The sequence below is a fragment of the Chenopodium album genome, chromosome 18 (genome assembly GCF_948465745.1).
Source record: "Chenopodium album chromosome 18, dcCheAlbu1.1, whole genome shotgun sequence".
In the NCBI taxonomy this organism is placed as follows: Eukaryota; Viridiplantae; Streptophyta; class Magnoliopsida; order Caryophyllales; family Amaranthaceae; genus Chenopodium; species Chenopodium album.
In genome coordinates, this window is record NC_137851.1 from 3,136,990 (window position 1) to 3,142,693 (window position 5,704).

Here is a 5,704-nt window from a genome sequence, read left to right on the forward strand (position 1 = left end):
TGCTCTCGAATAATTTCAGTTGCAGTTTTAGACTTTTCTGTTTTCAACATAAGCAGCATGCAGTACAATTTTACGGAGTACAAATGGCTATAGCGTCTCAGTTCATCTTATGCACACTACTGATTTGCTATGATTTCCTTGAATATCACATTCATGATTTAGAATCCAAGGCAGGTCAGAATTGTTTTCAACCATAAATTTAGAAAATAAAGTTGTGGATGCTGTGCAGCTAGCTCAGATCAGCTTAGGGACTCCAGAAGAATTATGTTAATCGACCATTTATAAGTTTTATTTATGTATTTTATATGTTGATGAATAAAGGAATACATTCTTATTTCACTACAGAGTAATTTTTTAGTTCATTGTAGAAATTGAAACATACCAAACAAATATGTTTGAATTTTTGAACTCATTCAATATTGTTAAATTTACAAGCAACTCTACATACATATTTAAAAAGAGGCAAAATTAACAGTAAAAATAAAATGAAATAAAAATACCAGATCATTGAATTATGATTTATCAAGTTAAATTCAGCTCTCTAGAATTTCTCTGTATTTCTAATTCATAATATAATAGAAATGCTTGGAGAGCAAGCACTAATATATGCTAATATTCCCTAGTAATCTCAACCACCTAATATACATCACATTATTTAACATATATCTTTTCACAAGATATTCTCTAAAATATTATCACAATAATATTAGTTTACTTAATTGAGTTAATTCTATCTCTTAATACTAAAATTTTACATTAATAGTCACAGGAGTCTTCTTCTATATATTATCAGCACAACATATTTCAATTTACAAACACAAAGGAAAAAAAAAACAGAAATTGCAAGTAGCGATTAGAGCTTGATGAGAAGATGAAAATCATAATAAACAAAAAGATTAACAAGGTGGTATTTGCAGAAGCAGATAAGCAAGTTGTTGATCTCATCTTCCACATTTTATCATTGCCGCTTGCTACTGTTGTAAAACTCCTCAATGAAAATCAGAAAGGCGTGATAGGGTGTCTTGGAGACCTCTACAAAGGCATTGACTCTCTGAGCGATGACTATCTCCAGAATAATCTCGACAAGAACTCCGTGCTCGACCCTATGACTGCTGTTGTTGTCCCTTTGCTTACGAAACAGCCACAAGATTGCTATAATTATTATGGCCCTAAATACTTGAAATACTATTTCTGCGCTGGTAGTAACAATTGCTGGATAAGCGATCGCCAAGGAACCCCAGAGCACCGGGTTATGTGAAGGAAGCGGTGCCGTTTATGGTGATGGATAATTTGGAGATCAAACCCATGTCTGTTTCTCTCATTACCTCCCTTCTAAAGGACTTGACTTCCTTTGAAGAGAGACAAGTTAAATTTGGTCATCAGGAGGTAATAAATTTTCTAGTTTTAATTGTTTATATGAGCGTGGTTTATGAAAGGAACGCTAGATTGATATATTGCGTTGTTGTGTTATGTTTGTTTTGGCAGGCAATAGCAATGTTGAAAGCGTCTTTAGAGACCAAATTTGTACTAACTACTGTCTTCCCTGGGACGAAAGTCTAGTGACTAACTCCAACACATCAATGGTCTTTTTTATTAAGGTGGCAATAATGGAATCCTTTATTTTCTCGCTAAGATTTAAGATGTAATGTTGCATTTCCGACGCGTTATTATGTTATGCTACTGTTAGTATTATTGATTATGACTTTACAAATGCTTTTATGATCAGAATTAGCTTCTTATTATGTGTGCAAATTCAGCATTACATTTTTCAGAAATAAAAGTTTTCACTTTACTTTGAACTTACCATTTTCTCAAGCATCAATTACCATATGGTTAAGACTTTTTAATCATGCTAACATTCAAACTGAGCTTATATGATATGTTTGGCAAGAACGCTAAACATGAAAAAATTTAATTTATACTGACGCCCATAAGGGCCTGTTCACATTTACTTAATTTCAGTTCAGTTCAGCTCCAATCAGTTCAGTTCAATTCAGTTCAGTTCAGCTCTTAATTTCCCTCTCACATAAAATATTCATTTCAACTCAATTCAGTTCAGTTCCAATCAGTTCAGTTCAGTTCAGCTCCAATCAGTTCAGTTCAGTTCAGCTCAGTAAATATGAACAGGCCCTAAATCACATTTAAGGTCTCAATGTCAAACTATACAACTAATACAAGGTATAGGTTAAGCGTACATGCGTGAATTTAAAGCCTTGTGTGAATTTACAAGTTTAATCATCACCTGCCAAGTTTAATTTACAAAGATCGTTTTAAATGTGGCAATAAAATCGATCTAAAACTTAAAAGGTTGCCCTTGATCATAAAAGCATTAGGAGTATTAGTTTGCCAATAAGCAACTTGTACACAGTTAATACCATGGATTAGTTGTATTGGATTCACAGTTTAGATATTAAAAAGTTTCAGACCAACTGACCTATTAAAAAATTTCCCCTTTCATTTAGGCTGGCTTCTATCAATTTATTCACTTACAATCTCTGATTAGAGCAACAAGTTTTTATCCTAAACATTTATGCTGAGAAAAAGGGAGCTAGGTAGGCTTCTTTTTCCTGATTGAACTTTGAAAGACAAATAAGTAAATGAACAATGTATGCTTAACAGGAGTACAGACATACCTGAATGGGCTGTATCAGTTAACTTAGGTTCTGGTGACTGGTCCTTGGCAAGAATTTCACTTTTCAGCAAAACTACAGCACCAGAAATGTAGAGTATACGGAGTAATAGGGCATAGATGCAATCTTCCACTTAGAAGGGATGTATGCATGTATCCTTAACCATCTGAAGCTGAATGGCAAAAATCCTTAATAACAAAAAAAAAGTTTAGACTTAACATCCAAACCAACCACTTTCATTGATGACCAGGTAGTAGCAAACATATTTTATACAGACAAAAAATTCTATAATCTTCACATATTAGCACACATGGACAAACAGTTCAAAAATATCATGTGTGTAGTGAGAAATTGCATAATCATAGCATCAAATTAAAAACAGGAAAAGTAGCAGATATTGATGTTGAAGTTGTAAAAGATGCACTTAAAGTTTTAAGGTTTCAACTGCAGTTCCAGCTTTGGTGTAAAATGGCACATCGAGGATGGTCTCCCGTTTTTTTTATTTATTTTCAACTTATTCTACCAAGCCCCTCATCAATATTGTTTATAAAACACAAAATATGCAAATGAGGCAGACACAACACTTAGAATATGTAATCCTTGAATTTTTTTTGGCAATAACATCAACTGTACATTACGAAATTTGAATGAGAACAAACAATCAGTCATTTTCTTTATACACCATAAGTCCAACATAAAGATACATACAGAATTTAAATTGAAGCTAATATAATGATACATACAGAAGAGGTACCAAAACTAAGCACAATAAAAAACAATAATTATACACCATAAGTCCAACATAAAGATAGCTTGGAACTTACTTCCTGCTCAATGCTATCTCTCCTGTTCGGTAGTCCGATGCATATCAACATAATCGCGCTTTATGTTTCATCAAATATTTTTCCAACTCTCCAATGCTCTCAAGCTATAAATTCAAAATTGCCAAGCAAAATCAGCACATTACAGCATTGCAGTGCATCAAAATTCTTTGTCCAATCAAATTAATGTCTCGGTGATTAAATTGATCCACTTACTGTTTTCAAAGAAGATTTCATGAACGGAGTCCATTCGCGAGGCTTGTGTATTATGAATGATGCCATTATAGCAGCAATTTTAGACTAACACACCAAAATTGAAAGTTCATAAGAATTAATTTCTATAATTTGCATCAATTGCAAAATTCTATAAAATCAATCAGAATACAATTATAATCATAATTCAAGTCATTCAAATACAATCAGTCATCAATAACCATTTGTCAATAACAATAAACCAAAATAAATTCAATTTGACCTAAAATACAAAATTGGCAAATATACCTCATTGTACTCCAAAGAGACGGCTTTACGGCGAGCAGCATCTATAAAATCCTCAGTCCTATCCCTAATTTTCGCCATTGTTGGATCATACAATACACCAGCGGAAATTTCTATTAATTGAACTACAATTTGACCGAAGATGAACTGAATTTGCAACGATTTCGACTAAATTTCGAAGGAATTTCACCCTATTGATGTGAGATATAGATAGAGTATTATTGACGATTTGAATTGAAACAAATTCGTAGGCTTTTCCAGAAGTAGAGAGATAGCGATAGAATTTGTGTAGAGGAAAGAAAGAATCTGGAGAGAAAAAAAGTGCGTTACGACGGAGTATGTTAGGACGCACCGCTGCAGATCGCCGTGATGCTAGGCGGTGACCGGGCGCTGACTTGGACAACGGAGATACGATCTGAACATTATGAACATTCTTTTATTTAATTTTTAAAAAGGAAAATTTACAAATTGCAGTTATTTAAAGTTCGTATTTTGCAAATTGCAGTTATTTAAAAAAAAAATTACAAATTGCAACCTAAAAGTTCATATAAATTGTAAATTACAGCCCTATTCAACTTTTTCATCGGTTTATAAGTTGAAAAATTTTCGATTAAGGTTTTAGGGGCCATTTTAGCTCTTAAGAGTCCGAATTGAGCTCGGAATTAGCAAAAAAAAATGCAAGTGTCTCGTTTTGCGTAAAAAAAATGTATCGATTTGTGGAAAACTTTAAAATGAGACACTTACGTTATTTTTTTGCTAATTCCAAGCTCAATTCGGACCCTTAAGAACTAAAATGACCCCTAAACCTTAACCGAAAATTTTTCGACATGTAAACCGATGAAAAAGTTAAATTGGGCTGCCATTAACAATTTATACAAACTTTTGGGCTGCAATTTGCAATTTTTTTTTTAAATGGCTGCAATTTGCAAATACAAACTTTAAATGGCTACAATTTGCAAATTTTCCTTTTTAAAAAAAAGGCCTTAAACATTAAATTAAGGGTTTGTTCTGATTTACTGAATTGAGCTGAATTGAACTGATTGGAGCTGAAATGAACTGTTTATGAGAAAAGGAAATTAGGAACTGAACTGAACTAATTGGAACTGAACTGAACTGAAATTAAGCTGAAGAGAATAGGCCCGAAGGCTATGTGTTTTGTTTTTCAATTGATTCACTGTTTCGGCTAATTTGGATTTGGGAATTAGTTTTGGGTGGTTAGGTTTTAGTCCTCGGCCAAATATTATTGTGGGGATTGATTAAACCAAGATTATGTGAGATGACAATTTTAGCATTACACCAAAACTATGTGAGATGACAAACCTTAACATTAGACCAAGTGTTGCTTGGGAGGTTTTGTGAAACATTAATTGATTATTCCTAAAAGTATACGGAGTACTTGTATAAGTAGTCAATGTATAATTTGATTGATTTAGACTATAGAATGAATATACAAGAATAAGAGTTGAATTTTTGTATTAAGGAAAGGAATTTCATTCCACTATAATATCTAAGCAATTAAAGACCGGATTCTATGAGGTCGCAATATAAGTGTAGAATTAGATCAAAAGTACATTAAAGCAAGTATAAGAGATACTATGTATATATAGTGCTTGAGCATTACCATTACTATTAGAAGCATTGGATTTTGTTTATGTAACTATGTAAGTGTTGCATTATGAATTACAAAACCCTAATCTATTCCCTATCATCAGCACAATACAGAATACTCAAAGGAGTGCATGCAGTACTGAACCT

General features: G+C 32.8%; 1 long non-coding RNA gene across 3 annotated transcripts; it reads right to left on the reverse strand.

Moving 5' to 3' along the window:
- Positions 1-589: 589 nt before the first annotated feature.
- Positions 590-4,365, reverse strand: LOC145592707 (uncharacterized). 3 transcript variants are annotated; one of them, XR_014102472.1, is made up of 5 exons: positions 3,953-4,365; positions 3,668-3,751; positions 3,455-3,558; positions 2,634-2,796; positions 590-1,349 (listed from the first exon to the last, which is right to left on the reverse strand). It is a non-coding gene; the product is annotated as an uncharacterized LOC145592707 (long non-coding RNA). The 3 variants fall into 3 exon arrangements; XR_014102471.1 differs by having other exon boundaries at positions 590-2,796; XR_014102473.1 differs by having other exon boundaries at positions 590-2,818.
- Positions 4,366-5,704: the final 1,339 nt, after the last annotated feature.